General features: G+C 43.7%; 1 protein-coding gene and 1 long non-coding RNA gene across 4 annotated transcripts in view; one reads left to right on the forward strand and one right to left on the reverse strand.

Moving 5' to 3' along the window:
- The window catches only part of IGF1R (insulin like growth factor 1 receptor), a 302,920-nt gene that overhangs the window by 194,336 nt on the left and 90,957 nt on the right, over positions 1–17,627 (forward strand). The gene's annotated exons all lie outside the window — the stretch shown is intronic.
- On the reverse strand, positions 5,134–12,751 carry LOC118354357 (uncharacterized). Of its 2 annotated transcripts, XR_007409805.1 has the most exons (3): positions 10,819–12,750; positions 7,477–9,767; positions 5,134–5,582 (listed from the first exon to the last, which is right to left on the reverse strand). It is a non-coding gene; the product is annotated as an uncharacterized LOC118354357 (long non-coding RNA). The 2 variants fall into 2 exon arrangements; XR_007409804.1 differs by lacking the exon at positions 5,134–5,582 and having other exon boundaries at positions 8,876–9,767; positions 10,819–12,751.

The following is a 17,627-nucleotide window of genomic DNA, read 5'->3' on the forward strand; positions in this document are numbered from 1 at the left end:
CGCGATCACCAGAGCGGAGGAGGAGTAACCTTCCCCATAAACAAGCGGTGCCCCCCCCCCCCAATAAAGAGGGGGGAGGAGAGGTGGGGGCTTCGAAGCACTACCCAGCCCTGGGGCCCCAGCGGAGCGGAGCGGAGCGGACTGAGCTCAGAGTCGGGGAATCCCTCCCTCCCTCCCTCCCTCCGCCTCCCGCCCGCTGCCGCTGCAGTTGTAAACACGTTTCCCTCCATGTCTGTTTTCCCTTCTCTCCAACAGTGGCCATTACAGGCTGCCGTTTACCAAAATCCCGTAGGGCAGAAGCATCTTCTTGGGTCCCCCCCGCCGCCCCCATTCCTCCGTTGCCTGCACCCCTCTGCCCTCATTCTGGCCTTTTTCTTTTCCGCCCTCTGGTCTGCAGAGTAAAGGAGGCAGGGTTGTGATGAGACTTGTTTTCCTTTTATTCTTGTCCATGTGGGAAAAGTCATGCTTTGTCAACATGCACCATTTTCTGCAGAGATCATGCCTCCTTTTTAAAAAACTGCGTGCCTGGGCTGCATTGATTTGGTGAGGAACGCTGCAGCCCAAACTGAAGCAGCTCTGGAAGGACCGGGTGGTTTGTTGTTGTTGTTGCTGTTTTTGGACACATAGAATGCTATTTTAATTCTGCGTTTTCTTCCAAGATGGGTCTTGAATCCTTTACCCCACTGGTAGATGTGAGATATGTACACACACACACACCTCCCCCCTCCCCTCCCAAAATAAGGGCAGCATTGTGTTGGACTAAATGTTTTTGTACCTTCTTCTGAGATCTGAATCAGGTTTCCCATTTCCAGCTGCACAATGTGGTTGTATTCTGTGTGATAGGGGCGTAGTGGACATGAATTATTTGCGACAGGGCTGCCTGGAAGATGCGGAGCGGAGTTTGCGTGGCCTGGAGCAGCTCCAGTGTCTGAGGCTCCTCTGTTATGTTACACAGGCTCCGAGCAGGAAGCGCAGGCAAAATGGCAAAATACAGCATGTGGCATTCGGTTCAAAAATCCCCTTTTCTAGGAGCTGCTAATCCATATGACTTCCAGTCTTCTTTAGTTTTTCTTTTTAAGAGAATGGAAAAGTTATCTATGAAGATGGCTCGTTCAGGCTATTTTATGAGAAGCCTTGTCAACAATAACAAAAAAAAAAATGATGATTTTAAGGTTCTGGTTTGCTGAGTGTAGGTTAGGCCTCCTTCGTGTTCTGAATCATAGTGGCAGAAAGAGAAAGCATTGCTCCTGGATTTATGGTAATTGCAGGAAAATACCCTGGAGCTGCAGCCATGGGGAAAAGATGGGAGGTTTTTGCCCATCTCAGCCCTGCAGCCTGGGTACTTTATCAGCCCTGGGGCATTGGAGATGCTTCTAGGGAATGAAAAGGTACATTGCAAGCCTAAATGTAAGGAATGGCACATGTGGCCCCAATTTGTAAGAGCAGCTTCTAGACCTACCTCAGCCCCAGGAAGCATGTCCTATTTCAAGTTAGCCACTGCATGTGATTTGGATATCTCTCTCTCTTTCTCTTTCTCTGTCCCCCTCCCCCCCCCCCCCATTTCTCCCTCTCTTTCCATCTCCATCTCTCCTTTTCCTCCTCCAATTGTCCTTTTATACTCCCCTGCTAGGAATTTTTTTCCCAAGATGATCAAATTAACATATTATCATGGTGTTACTGTTTAGAATGGGCTCAATGGTCTCTTCATCAGTTGAGAAAACATGGCTCTTCTGAGTCAAAAAGTGATCACAGGTGAGGGAGAGGGCCAGGGTGGGGCAGAGTTCTGCCCCAGGGCCATGAAGTTCCTGGCAGCCTCATCCTAATAGCTTGTGAAGTTATCAACTAAGCAACAGATTGAAGGCAAAAAGACACCACACGGGAGGTCTCTGGCTTCTGATCCCTGAGCTTAGATGGGGCAGTTTCACCTCAATGACAGTGTCCCCCTGCATGGATGGGACTAGCGGTGTCTAGGTGGTATCTTAAGGACTAAAAGAAAAGCCTTAAGAAGTGTGCCTGCCTTTCTGCTGGGCCCTTGGAGATTCCTGTGGCCCCAGCTTTCCCTCTATCTCTGGAAAATCCTCTCCTGACTCTTCCTTTGGTGGCCCTTCACGTGAGCCTCCTACATGGCATGCTCAGCTCATCTTTCACTGGGTTTCTGCGTCACCTGCTCTTTTCCGGCCAGGTCAGCCTGTTCATTTTTCCATGCCAACAGCCTCTATGTGCCAGTAAGTCACGTCTGAATAACCAAAGCATGTTTCCCTGCTGGAGAGTGCCAAAGCAGGCTGGTCTGGGAGCCAAGTGGCTTTCCCTGGCCCAAGTAAGTGGGGGCCGGGGGAGGGGGTGGAGCAGAAGAGACCTGTTCGCCACAGCTCCCCAGTGACTTGAGACAAGTTTTGAATCATCTGGTGAATCTCCTGAAATCATGCCTTTAATCCCCACCCTCGGGTAGGGTTCCCCCCCTTTCTGTCCCACGTGACTGGGCTCTGAGCTCTTTGTGATCTGACTTTAGCCTGCTTCTGCCTCCACAACCCCCTGCAACCCCCCAGCATGCACCTGTGAGTCTGCCAGCCACCAGACTGCTCATGCTTCTGTGGCTACATGGAGGCCACATGTGGACTGATTTACCTGGCTTCCCCAGTTCCAGGTGGCCCCTACATAGGTCAGGGCACCCCATCTTCTGGAACCAACTTCAGACTGCCCCTCATGGGGCCACCCCACTGCCCCAGCCCTCACCTTCTTTTCTTGTGAGTCCTGTTCTCCCCACTTGGGGGACACTGATGCCCTGATGTGGCATGTCCTCCATGGTCTTGTGTTTGCCTTTTACTCTCTGTGTGTCTCCCAACCCCAAGGAGAGACAGTGTTATATAATGGCTCCCTGGACTATGGAACCAGACATACTGGCACCTCTGACACATGACTGGCCCTCTGAGCCCATCGTTCCTCATCTGTGGAAAGGGGTGATAATACCCTTCCCTTGGGGGAGATGTGAGGATTAACTGTGCTTGGCACCAAGTCTGCGCCTAGTAGGCACTCAGGAAACATGAGTTATCATAACTGTTGTTTTTTGATCAGCTGTAGATAGACTTTTTACCAACTTTACAGTACCAGTGAGAGAATCCCTGAGGGTTATGCACAGGCACTTAGTAGTTTACCCTTCTTCCATAAGGACATACTCAGACTCTTTTGGGGTCCCATTCAGCAAACCCTCTGTAATACTTATGAAAAATAAAATTGCTCTTTCTATGTGTAAATTTCAGGACCTGCTTCTTTGTCAATAGTGACTTATTTTAAAATAAAAACGAACACTTATAGGTCAGACTTCTAGAACCTCTAATTTGAGGGAATTGGGACAAAACAAGAAAATCTGAGCTGCTGAGTTGTGTGACCAACACCTGGGGCCCTATGGATCCTTACTGAACCATTATCAAGTGTGTTTTTAAAGTACCAGGGTCTAGGGGTAGAGGTCCTGAGTAGTGAGAAAAATTATAATATTCGAATTGCTGCCAGCCTCTCCCAGTGCCATGCAGCTGGTCAGCTTGCGGAAGGAAGCATGAAGAGGTCAAAGCATGAAGCTGCTATATGGGGGTTGGAGTCACTGTGGGAGAGCAGTGGGGTGTGCTCCTCCTGTAACCCTAGTGTACACTTTCCCTAATGCTGGGTCCTCCTGAACCATTAGGACTACTGAGCTTTGTTCAAAAAAACATCGTGGATGCCTCTAGGGCAGGTGCTCTGCTAAACTCTGGGGGTGCAAAGATACAGAGTCACTACTTCCTTTGAAAGAGTGCCCAGGATCATGGTAGATTTTCTGACCCAAGCAGGAATTACAGGTATGATGGGCATGATCCCTAATTGCCACCAAGGGAACCTTTTCAACTCTGTGTCTTTAGCTTTGTGATGTTGGACAGGTCACTTAATTTCCCTAAACCTTAATTTCCACCTTCTCACAGCAGAGGAGAGATCAGAGTGAGGCACAGATGAGATTGCATATGTAAAATGCTTAGTGCTATGCCTTTCGCTGTGACTTTTAGAAGGAGCCATTGCTGAATATGGAAGATATTGAACTATAACATGCATGCTTGCATGAATCAGTCTGCTGAGTTATTTTAAGTTTGCATCTGAAAATAAAGGGTGGATTGCTGTCCAAATATAAAAGAATTGGATCCAGGCTCGAAAGGATGTTTGCTGTTCTTTAGCAAAATACCATTCTTCTTAAGTTTCATTCAATCATTCCACAAAAATCTGAGCATCTGTTTTGTCCCAGGCACTGTGCTTGTAATGGGTGTACAGCAGCAAACAGAACACTTGCTTTCTGCTCATATCAGGCTGACACTTGAATAGGGAATGTAGACGTTAAATAAATAGAAGTGTGACGATGGCCATATAGGGGGAAGCCTGCTGTGTGTTTTAATATTTAACACCTGCTATATGTGCTAATATTTAAATGTATCTTGGGAAGCTCTTTCTATCTAAAAATACTGTGTCCTTTTGCCTGCAAATAATTCCTTTCCCTATAGGCAATAGGAATCCTGTTCACATTGTGAGTGAGAGGTTCTGTTATTTGGGAAAAGAGCAGTTTTACAATTGAAAGTAAGCTGGAAGGGGCACCTGGCTGGCTTAGTTGGTGGAATGGGGGAGCATGCGACTCTCGATCTCAGGGTCATGAGTTCAGGCCCCACATTGGGCATGGAGCCTATTTAAAAGAAGAAAAAAAGAAAATAAGCTGGAGATGATGCAGAACAGACAATATATATTGGGTTTTCCTTGGCTCATGCATTGAAGTGGCTTAGGAAAAGTGGTTGTGGCCAGTGGAAAGATGTTTTAAAGGAGCTACCCCAAAGTGACCCCCAAATTCAGGTAAACCATGTTGTGTACATCTTTAAAAATAAATGTGAAACCCAAGGCTCACAGCTCTGTTCATCTAGACCAGAGCTGTCTTATAGAATTTTATGTGATGTGGAAATGTGCTTTATCTTCCCTGTCCAATAAAATAGCTGCATAGCCACATGTGGCAATGGAGCACCTGAAATGTGGCTAGTGGGACAAAGAGATGAGTTTCAGGTTTTGTGTCATTTTTAATTAGTTTAAATTTGAATAGCCACTTGTGGCTTGTGGTCACTAGACACTACAGATCTAGACAGAAGATTAGCCGACAAAACTCTTTCCTCCTGAAGTACGTGTTTATTTTGATAAGGGTAACTAAGACCTCCACATTTCATTTTCTCTGTTATATTTATGGCTAATAAAGGGGGCATGCAAATTTTTAAAAACACAACACAATCAGTTAGACCAGCTGTCTAATTGCACACATCTTTTGAGCTGTTAGCCTTGATTACTGGCAAGTACTAACTATTCCCAATAACCTAGGAACTATAAAACAAGCAAGTCATCTTCTATAACTGAATACCAGTGGGGGGATCCCTGGGTGGTGCAGCGGTTTAGCGTCTGCCTTTGGCCCAGGGCAGGATCCTGGAGACCCGGGATCGAATCCCACGTCGGGCTCCCGGTGCATGGAGCCTGCTTCTCCCTCTGCCTGTGTCTCTGCCTCTCTCTCTCTCTCTCTCTCTCTCTCTCTCGCTGTGTGCCTATCATAAATAAATAAAAATTAAAAAAAAAAAAAAAAGAATACCAGTGGGTTATTTGGTTGAGAGAAAATAATCAAGAAGGTCTTTATGGTTCTAAAAGTGTCTGTTGATTCATGGACATTCAAAAAGCTTTTGTAAAAATAGGCTAGATTTTAGAAATTTTGAAACAAAATTGAAACTCTCATCTAAGCTTAAAATTTTAGTACAGTTTATTTTTATTTCTTCTTTTGGTTCATCTGTGGTTTTTTTCTTTTTCCCCCCTGCTCTGTTGTTTCATCAGGTTGGAAGAATAAAGCCTGGCTGTTCAGTTTCAATTTTATTTAAATTCATTTTGTCTTCATTCCTTCTAATCTAGCACAGTCCTGTGTTATATTGAGATCAGAGTGCTTCAGGGAAATGTTGAAATATAAAAACATTTTCATGAAAACATTTCCACTTACATTTAATTTTTCTTCTCAATAGAAAAATATTTCCAACTTAATCCTCCCTCTCCCCTCTTGAAATGAATTGCATACTTTAGAAATAACATCAAACCACCCAAGTACACAAGGACAATCTTTTAGCCATTTAATGGAGATATAAAGACTCAGAGTATGGTGGGGTTCGGAGGCCCAGACTGCCTTTGAGGATGTTAATAAACATGGGCGAGGCCCTCACGGGGCCCTCGCTTCTCCACACTGCAGTGTGGCAAAGCAGTGCGGCACTGAACTCTGAGCCTGCCACAGAGAAATTTCTCACTCCATCTTAACCCATCATCATCGCAGAGCTTTATTTTCAACAAATCATGAGTGTCTGCCAAGGCAATAGATGTTGAAACTTCCTCTTTCCAAACCTCATCTGACATCTGGGACCAGCTATGCTAGAAGGTGTTTGAACACGCCATGGAGTAGCTCACCCCTTTCTTAAGGAAATAATGGCAAGTGAGCCCCTCTCAAGAACAGACTTCTGCACTCACTCTGCCCTTTTATTTTGTTGTTGTTCCTTAGTAACTTCAGCTTACTAGGAAGCCCAGCCTCAGGGGAAGGTGAGTCTCTCTTCCAAGGCAAAAGCAAAAACTCATGTGAGATATGCATCAAGTTTGAGCCCCGCTGTGCTATCATTCCAGTTACAAAGCACATGAACAGGGATGCCTGGGGTGGCTCAGCAATTGAGCATCTGCCTTCAGCTCAAGGTGTGGTCCCAGGTCCCAGGATCAAGTCCCACATCAGGCTCTCTGCAAGAAGCCCGCTTCTCCTTCTGTCTATGCCTCTGCCTCTCTGTGTCTCTCATGAATAAATAAAATATTTTTTTTAAAAAAGAAAGAAACAAAGCACATGAATATTGGAGTCTGTTTGAAAATTCAGCACATTCACCTACATTAGAATGAGCAGCACACATATTGAGAGTTTATTATACACTGGTCAGGCACATTTCATTTAGTTTTTGCAATAGCTAGTGGGGTAGATTCTCCCAATGTTGTTTTACTGTTGAGCAAATGGAGGCCTGGAAAAAATAAATTGTCCATTGTCACACACCTGGTAGGTAGGAGAGATAGGATTTGAACCGAGATATACACAAATTTTTATTTTTTTATTTTATTTTTTTTAAAGATTTTATTTATTTATGATAGTCACAGAGAGAGAGAGAGAGGCAGAGACACAGGCAGAGGGAGAAGCAGGCTCCATGCAGGGAGCCCAACGTGGGACTCGATCCCGGGTCTCCAAGATCGCGCCCTGGGCCAAAGGCAGGCACCAAACCGCTGCGCCACCCAGGGATCCCTACACAAATTTTTAAATGTGTGCCTTCCGATGCTCTACTTCATCTACAACCTTTGCACCCAGACATTTGAGAAAATTTTTGGTCACATGTTTTCCCACATGAAAGAGCTCATTGAAACAAAAATGTCCATGGGTACCTGGGTGGTATAGTCGGTTAGGCATCCAACTCTTGGTTTTGGTGCAGGTCATCATCTCAAGGTCATGAGATTGAAAACTGTGTCCGTCTCCCCACTAAGCATGTAGTCGGCTTGGGACTTTGTCTCCCTCTTCCTCTCCCTCTGTCTCTCAAATAAATATATAAAATCTTTAAACAAACAAAAATTTCTAGTTTTTAAGGTTTGCCCACAAGAGGGGAAAGAACCTCGAGGGTTGGTTCCTAAAACAATAAGAAAATGAAAAGTCATTTTACTCTATCTAGGCTATCTGATTAAGTTAAGATTTTTGTGACCCTCTAAATTTTTCAAAATAATATCAAGATACTTAAGACTTTTCCTTTAAAAAAAAAAAAAAGGAATCACTACCTAAAATATACATGTCACATTCTTAAATACATTAATTGTAGTGTGATTCAGGTATAGGATGTCATAGCCTAAATATAATAATGTGTGTGTGTGTATGGAATTAATTTCCTCTATAAGGAGGAAGAACTGGCAAACTCAGGAATTGTAGTTTTGCTGGCCTCTTGTATTGTTAGGCATGCAGCTTTGCCTGCACAAAAATCTTGGTCATGGGTACTGGTTCTTCAGGTATTGACTACTCTTTGATTCCTGTTTGATCAAAGACTTGGGCAAATTTCTATTGCTTAAATCCAAAAAATAAGTTAAAACTTCTTGAAAACTCAGTACATAGCACTGACTGCAAAAGTCCAGACACTTGTGCAAGCCATCTGGGTAGAAATGTGGGTTTTGAGCATCTTAGGTACAAACAAGATTGTGAATTCCATGAGAGCAGGAACCCTGTCACAGCAGTCCCTCCAATCTGCTCAATCAATAATTTGTCAATTGAAGGAATGAATAGACAAATACTATAAAAGCTGTAGGGATCATGGAGATTACCACTGTCATGCACACTGTCATGCTAGAAATCTTTCCAACATAAATTATGTACTTCTTGGCTTCTTCCTCTAGTGAATATAATTTAATAATTTCTGGCCAACTTGAGGACATCAGTGAACATATATTGTTGTATTATGCATAGTACGGTGATAGCCCCAAGGCATAGTGGGAGGCAGTTTGCCCTATACTGAAGATTCCTCATGTTTATTGTGTTCTTATGGTTTGGCTTTATCATTTTTATGTCCCCATTTCTGTTTAATAGACTTACTGCCATAAGACAAGAAAGCTCTGTCAGCCCCTCTGTAGGTGATTATTTGCTGTTTCCTCTTTGCTGTGGGTACTTTTAAAATGGATTTCCAAGCTTGTTAGAATTGTATGTAAGACTAAATAGGCTGTGAGATCTAGCTTCTTTCTGGTCCTTGGCTGTGTACCCCCAGAAACATGTATTCACTGGACAGTTGAGTTCTGGAAGGGTGCAGTATCCATCTGTGAGAAGTATTCTTCCTTCAAATGATCTTTTTTTTTTTTTTTTTTCCTTTTACTTTCTCTCTCTCTGCATCCATGTCTCTGTCTCTGTTTCTCTGTCTCACTGATAATATGACAGTTGCTGGAAGAAATTAAATGAGCAGGACTCATTTATTCACATGGGAGCCTCTTGTAGTGGTCAAAAAACATTTTCAAAAGGCATGCAGTCCCCACTTCTGTGTCCTAGACCAGTCCGCAGCACCTAGTGTAATGACAGAATTTTAGAAGGGTCCCCAGTACTTCACTTTGAGATAAATATGCTCAAAGAGGCTTCCTTAGTCAGCTTGGTATGATTCTCCTCTCCCCTGCTCTTAGCTCCCACTCCTGGTCTTTCTCCTTGGCGCATGCTGACCCTACTAGGGAGACTCCTCGAAACACTCCACTTCCAGTTCTTCTGGAAGCGGAGTGCATGACAACCTCTCTGTTGTCCTATATTAAGAGTTCTCCTGGGTCTCTCTAGCAGTCCTTCCTTCTAGGGGATACCAGCTTTCCACCCTCCACTCCACTGGACACCTCTCAGTTGTCGCAGGCTCTGTAAGCAAATTTTATTTTGATTTGGGAGGCCATGAGGTATAATAGAGCCTGGATCTTGGAATGAAGCCCACTGGCATCCGAGTGCCCCCTCCTACCGCCTGAGCTCAGACAAGTCAGATCAGTCCTGGAGCGTGAATCTCTTGTCTGCAGAAAGGAGTCTATACCGATTCAGTCAGCACATTCTCAGTGTAAAGCAGGGGCTTAGTCAGTGGCACCTTCCTCCTTGCCTTTCCGTATTAATTGCTTCTGTGTGGCACAGGTAGTTACAAGGGTTGACAGCAAATTTCTCATCTTCTGTTGCACACCCTGTAATGCTGGGAACACCAGAGGAAAAATGGTTAGCTTTCGCACATTAGTTTTTGGCCTCAATTTTCTGTTATTCCCCTATGAGGATCATTTCATTTGAGACCAGTATCTGGAAAAAAAAGTAGATCAAGCTTTTCAGATGAGATTTTAGTGCAACCCTGACAAACTCTTTTCATTGCCTTCACTACCACATAGTGGCGGATCAGAAAACTGTTTCTCAGCTTGCCGTGCTGGGAAATTGCTGCCAATGGAGTGAAGCTTTTGCTGTTGAAGGAATTTGATCTCTTTTCTGCATAACACAAAGAAAGCCGAAGCCCATATTATCTGTAGCAGATGACAGAGTGTATGTCCAGTTCAGAAAAATACATTTCTTACTACATTCCAAGCAAAAAAGGCCAAGTTGTTACAACAAGGCTCTGGGAGAGTCGGATGCAGTTTTCTGGTGTCCATTTTGTTGTTTCCTTTTGCATTCTTCAACCATCTTACTTCCTACTTCCACCCCACTGGAGGACATTTCAAAGATAAATGAAATGTTAGGCAGTATGTCAGAATGGATAGGGCCCTCAACACGCACGCAGGGTCCTCTACCAGCCTTATTACCCTCCAGCAACAGAAGTGCTCTAGGAATCATCTATTTTTAAAAAAGAGAGAGAGAGAGAGATTTGCCTTGCCTCCAAATTAAGGGTTTACCTTATTTACAGAACTCTGCTGGGGCCTTTGTCCGGGAGGGCAGGGTTTGTAAGTAACACTACTTCAAGTGGGAAGCACACAAGATTAAAGTCCCTTGTTCAAAGTGAGATTTTGGAGCTACTTGCAATTGATTGGCATGTATCCTGATAGCTCAAAAGCCCATTCACTTGCTCACCATGCTGTAGTTTCTTTCCTTTCCTTTTTGAACTAATGACTTGGAGTTTTTAACTTTTAAGTTTGAAATCATTTCAGACTTAAAAAAAAAAAAAAGGTTACAAAAAAGGTGAGCACCCTTCACCCCAACTTCCCCAAACATAACCGCTTACATAACCATCACAGGCTTATCAAAACTGTCATATGAACACTGACCCAGTACTATGGATTTCCAGACTGGATTCACAGGACTCCTCTGGTTTTCCACTGCTTCCCTTTTCTGGTCCTATATCCAGCAGAGGATCCCACCTGGCATTTATTGTCCTGTCTCTTTACTTCCCTTGAATCCAGGATGTTTTCTTCAGTCTTCCCCGGTAGCCTACCACCTTGACATTTTTGAAGTGTGGACTGGTTATTTTGAAAAAAAAAAAAAAAAAAAAAAAAAAAAAGTCCTCCTCTTTGTGTTTGCTTGGGATGAATTATAGCAAGATTTAACAGCTCTAGCAAGATGATAACAGAAGGACCACTGTGTATCTTCCCAGTGCATCCTATCAGGAGCTCCATGATGCCCAGATGTTTCATTTCTGATGATGTTAATTTTGATCACTCTGTTAAGGTGGTCTCTGCAAAGTGCCTCTGTTGTTACAGCTCTTAACCTTTGTAATTAGGAAGCATCTTGCAGGGTTAGACACTTGAGACTAACTATCCTGTTCATACCGTTCCTCATTATTCTTTCACCTCCTAATTTTAACATCCATTACTGCAGTGTTTGCCAAATGGCGATTTCTCAATTTCTGTTTTCTACACTTAGTAATTGGAATTCTACTCAGAGGACTCTATGTATTTTTAAAATGAGGGACATAAAACTTTTTAAATAGCAGTGGCAGCTCCACTTTTTCTGGGAGGACAATTATGAATGACATGAAGCAGAAAAATATGCAGAAGCCTGAGAAATCTCAAATATGAATGTTATTCAAGCTGTCGTTGCCATATTTTCCTTCAGAGGAGGTGAGATAGAGGGGAGGAGATCTCAACTGCCCAAAAAAAGTCCCCATTAGTTTTGGTCCTGGCTGCAAGTGTCTCTTGCTTTTGAGGACTAAGCTAGAGAACACAGTTGGAAGACTGTATCTGGAGCACAGCCCTGAATGTTTTGGATGGGTTAGGAAGGCTTAGGCCACCATAAGAACTTTAATTAATAGTATGAAATTTTATCTCTGAGCTTAAAAGCTGTAATTGAAAGGAGTGCTCAAGATACTGTTTCCCTCTTTTAGAATATTCACTGTTACTGACAAGGCAAACAATTTGGAGGAGCCGCCCCCCCCCTTTAAATTTCAGCAGCCCCAAATCAGATCCGTGTGAAGAAATCATTATTTTGAACTTTTTTATTACCAGAAAGATTAAACTTACTCTTTATTCTTAGAGGTTTCTTTTTTTTTTAATTGGGTTATTTTATTCTTTGTGATCCTACCCATGTGATTTTTTAAATATTCCTTTTAGTTATACCTTAGAAGGAGGAAAAAGTATGTATATTCCTCAAGTAGAATATTTTATCAAAGCTCACGCATCTATTCGAAAGAACTGTGAATGGCTACATTTTAAAATATCCTACAGTTCATTCGTTTGTAAGTTTAACATCACATTCAGGCAAGATCACAGTCGGTACACTAAATTCCCGTGGCCCTCGTTGTTTTCCCCTCACCCATGTTTGTAACTCCTCACGAATTAAATTTTAGGAGCTTGAAACGTAACCATTATTTTAGGGAAAGGAAGAAGAACCTCAGACGCCCCAGGCTCGCATGTAGAGGCTCATTAGATACGGTCAGGGCACTCAACATTGACCAGACCAAGTAGGAATCTGGACGGTAGAATCGATGGTTCTGAATTAGGTTGCACGCGAAACACGAAACGGCTCCTCAAGGTGTGGCTGCACGGAACTCAGGATTCCGAGTACTGAGCTGCTTTCGTTGTTTGCAGTGACTTGGTGAACGTTTCAAAGTTGGCGGCAGAGCAGAGCGAGCTAGGAAACATTTATCTGAGCGCTCTTGCTGGACCCCAAGCCCGGCGCTGGAAAAAGTTGCAACGCAACCGTTAAAGTTGCAGCACGTGCGCGTGCGGAACGGGCTCGGTGGCCCCGGCCCGGCCAGGCGGGAGGCGGGGCGCGGGAGGCGGGGCTCGGGAGGCGCGCGCCCGCGCGGGAGGGGCCGCCGCCCACGTGACCTGCTCCGGCCACGCCCGCCGCCGCCTCACGTGGTCTCCGGACACCACGTGCAAGAGTGGCTGCAGAAGGGAGCGGCCGGGTGTGGCGTTCAGCTTTTGGAAGACATGAGCTTCCTGAGAATTTTTTTTTTTTAACCCCTGTCTAATTCTTTAATCCCGATGGCCAAAAAAAAAAAAAAAAAAAAAAAAAAAAAAAAAAATGCAGGAAGCATTTCTCATGTATTTCCGATCATGTCATCCCATCCCTCTCGGTGGCTCAAGTTTCTTCATGGGAACGTGGTTTCCGTGTCGGGGAGTCGATCCCGCAGTGCTGCACGGAGCCACGCCGCCTCCCTCGGGACCGGGAGGGCTCGGGTTTCCCGAATGTCGATGCTCCATTTTACAGCGGAAAAGTAAACCCTGCTCCCCCATTCCGCTACAAACGCCTGGTTGCTTCTGAGCGATAATTCAGCGTTGATGGGAAAACCAGCTGTCCTAAAGTTGTAAGAGGACGGGGCTCCAACCTCCCGACTTCCGCGGCACGGTTGCCGCTTTCCCGCAGGAGGCGGCTCCCGGAGGGAGGAAGTCCCGTGCGTGGCCCCTCCACATTCGTGGCTCGGGGACTTGGAAGCCGTGCAAAACGTAAAAGGAAAATAAAAGGTATAAATAGGTTTCCCGGGGGGGGGGGGAAGGAAATAAAAACTACCGTGTAAGAAGGGCGTACATTCTTATATCGAACTTGGGTCTTATTGTTCCCAGCAAACGCCTGGCGCCTACGTGTTCCCGTCCGATCGCGGTAAAACCGCAGAGGATGCTCGCGCAGCCCGAGCCCAGGGCTCGCTGGGCCACACACGCCCTCTGTGCTTCCAGGCCCTCGGCAAACGCAGAGCCTAATTTAAACTTTCCGCACACTCATTTCTTTCGCGTGCAAAATTCAGGTTCTCTTTGGTTTACTTTCTATCCATGTTCATTACAATGCGGCAAAGCGAAAGGAGTTTCTTCTTAATGGAGTTTCCAGAATTTATGGAAAAGGAGGGCTCGAAAGATAAAACCTCCTCTTTAAAAAAAAAAAATCAGAAAGAGATTCGTCGTTATTATTAGGACCTTAAGTGCAAATGGAAATCCAACTTTGAGAATAAATTATTTCTGAGGCGTTTCGGGGACCAGACATTTGGTAGGTAACGCTATGCCTGGTCATCAATTATAGTGATTTCCTTGCATCAGCTCCAGAAAATCAGAATATTCATGAGCTTTCTGGTCTGACTCAGACCTTCAGGAGCCATGAAATTTTCCTGTTGGGATGAGAGGAAGTGCTGTCGGTGGTTTTGGCAGCTGAATGAAACCAGAAATAGATAAAGCAAGACGGAGGGGTGATGTCCATTTGTTCAGCCCTAGCATCCTTCTTTTAATCTGTGAAAGTTAACATTCTAAAAATCATATTAAACGCGTGATCCTTGTTAGAATTCACTGAGGATGTTGAGGAAGTGGTTTTGTTTTTGTGAGTTTGTTTAAACAAATGCCTGAGGTTTTTGTTTTTCGCTGTGTCTGGCCAGGCAGCATTGCTACACTTTTTTAAATTCATGAAAAACTGACCAGTGAGTCTGTTCTTTAGCACTCCTATCCTTTTGTGATGGGAAGACAAGGAGGCAGACACCAATGGCGCCTCTCACAATGGAGGTTTGTTTGTTTATTTTTTAATTTAATGGAGGGATTGTAGATGGCTTAAAATTTCCTTGTGCCTGGGCAGAGAAAGGGGGTGAGGGGTGGGAGAATAATTAGCCCATTCTAAACAACTTTAGCAATAGATGATCCATAGGCATTAACTTTCAACAGCAACAGAAGCCTTTTTCTGGACCTCATCCTATGATGTTTTAACCAAATTTGATCTCATTTAATTAAAATCTTTCTTAAAGGCAAAAATGCACTAAAGTCATTTTCTTTTTAATTTCAGTTATATATTAATAAAGATGGCAATTTATGATTTTCTGTTGAAATATGTGGGAAGACCATCCCGCAAACCACCCCCCCACCCCCCAGTCCCTGAAACACCAGAGCGCCTTGCCTCTTCCAAGAGTCCCCTCCTGCCTTGCACACACCCTCCCATTACATGGTCCACTTAGCCTGGAGTGTTCTTTTCTTCCTGATATGTATCTTTTAGGACATGGATCTTTACCTTGAATTATTATCCATACATATGGTACCTGGCATGTCTTCCAGACAGGTGCACCCAGGTGTTAGATAAACAAATATTTTATCTGGAAGAATTTACAAGAAGGAGAGCTCTTTATATTTTTTCTAAAAACCATTGATAGTATACACTGTGTGGGGATGTACAATTCAGTGCTCTACTAATTTGTGTGAAATATGCCATTTAAAGTAGAAATAATTATAAAGTATTTTGATGTTAGGTTAAGCACAGGAGTGAAGTTCCCACTTTTTTTATGCAGTCAGATTCATTGCTTTTGGGTGCCTGGGTGGCTCAGTGTTTGAGCATCTGCCTTTGGCTCAGGGCATGATCCCCGGGTCCTGGGATGGAGTCTGGCATTGGGCTCCCTGAATGGAGCCTGCTTCTCCTCTGTCTTCCTGTATCTCTGTCTCTGTCTTCCATCTCTTGTGAATAAATAAAATCTTTGAAAAAAAATTCATTGCTTTTTGGTCCTTTGTGATGGTGTTGAATGACCCTAACCAATCTTTAAGGCACAGAAATGAGCCTCTTGCAGTCTTAGAGTCGAGCTACTGGCCTCCAGTACTTGCCTTTTGCTTATCATATGTCTCCCTGGTAATTCACAGCCTCTTTGGTCCCCCATCTCCTCATCAGTAAAATAATGCTGATTCCTTTATTTGACAAGAGTAGGTTACAAGAATTACAGTTAGAAAAGTCTGTGGCATGTGCATATCCACTGTACCATACGGGATGAAAGTATGGATCCCGGAGTCCTCTATTGCTTGGTTGGAATTTCTGCCTCTGCCTCCTTCAAGCTGTGTGACTCTGGGCAAGGTCCTCTCTCTGTACCTCAGGCTCTGGTTCAGAGGATGGGAAATAGACTCTCCCTCTCAGAGAGAGGGAGAGTTTAATTCTTTGTGGAAATTAAATCAGACACTGCATGCCAAGCACATGTAGCAGTGAGTGCCCCATATATGGTAGCTGCCTTAATATAATGATAACAAACTTTCTTTTTTTTTTTCTCATTTAGTACCTTAGGCTTTTACTTATATCAAGGCCTTGAGAGAAAGAGAGAGAATCGTTATATTAAAATCATACTCTGCCCCAAAGCAAGTATGACCTGAAAGGAAAAGAAGGCTAGGGTTTAATGTTGAGTCAGATGATTTCTCTAGTTATCCTCGGGGAAAACCAGCCAAGCAATGAAGTCGGAGGACTATAGTTCATTTTATTCCTCATCACCCAAAAGTAGCTTCTCTGATTTTTCTCTTTTTTTTTTTTTTCTTTTCTTTCTAGGAAGAGGCAAGGAGAGTCGTTTTTCCTACTACTCTTATCATCATTGTTATTTATCTAGTAACAACTCACCATCAGAACATAGAAAGTACTTATCCTTCGGAAACTCCCTTCTGTTACTCACTAATTTGCTTTCAGTTTATACTTTGATGCCAAAGAGGCAGATTCCAGTTAAAAACAAAACAAGGGCGCCTGGGTGGCTCAGCGGTTTGAGTATCTGCCTTTGGCTCAGAGCGTGATCCCTGGTCTGGGATTGAGTCCTGCATTGGGCTCCTTGCAAGGAGCCTGCTTCTCCCTCTGCCTATGTCTATGCCTCTCTCCCTGTGTCTCCCATGAATAAATAAATAAAATCTTTAGAAAAATAAAACAAAACAAAAACCCTGGCTGACACAAGACCTGAATAGCCAACTCACCAAGATAATCATGCCATGCTAGAAAGTTGATTAGTCTTAGAATCTGGTTCCTCTGGGATTCTTGGCAGCAAGAATTTCCTCAAGGCAAAGAGGAAATACAGTAAAGTCTGCCTATGTATACATACAAAGCCCCCATACACATTTTTCTATAAAATTCAAGGGCTTTGTTTTTGGAAAGTTTGCAGGAGTCATAGTCCAGGGTTAAAGTAGCACGTGAGTGCACCAGTATGTATAAGATGCTCTAGAAGAGCTGTGAGGCAAATAAAAATAAGGAATGGTATCCTGTCCTTGAAGAGCTTACAGTTGTGTGGGAAACCATGAGTCATGAAACCAACATACACAGAGCAGCCACAATGGACCAGGTTCTGGGCATGGCCCTGAGAACACAGTGAAGAAAACACAAAGGATTCCTGCCCCAGTGCTTTGTGCACCAGTGGAAGAAAGAGAAAGAGGCATTAAATGTAATGAAGTCCTTTGTTTTTGTTGTTTTTTTTTTTTTTTTAAAGGTGTGGAGCCCAGCGCAGGGCTTGAACTCATGCCCCTGAGATCAAGACCTGAGCTGAAATCAAGAATCTGATGCTTAACCAACTGAGCCACCCAGGCACCCCAAGTCTTTTTTTTAAAACTGTGTACAATACATAACAAAATTTATCATCTCAACTATTTTAAAATATGTGGTTCATTGACACTAAGTACATTCCCATTGTTGTGTAACCATCACCACCATCCATCTCCAGAACTCTTTTCATCTTGCACAACTGAAACTTTGTACCCATTAAACAATAGCCCCCCTTCTCTCCAGCAAAAAAAAAAAAAAAAAAGAAAAAAAGAAAAAGAAAAGAAAAAAGAAAAACCTTTGATTGTGAATGTGGTCAGTGCTTTGAGGGAGATGAAGAAGACACTGTGACATAAATGATGGGACAGCAGGAAGGACTCCCACCAAGAGATAGTTGGGGAGGTAG

This window comes from Canis lupus, chromosome 3 (genome assembly GCF_003254725.2).
Source record: "Canis lupus dingo isolate Sandy chromosome 3, ASM325472v2, whole genome shotgun sequence".
NCBI classification, from domain to species: Eukaryota; Metazoa; Chordata; class Mammalia; order Carnivora; family Canidae; genus Canis; species Canis lupus.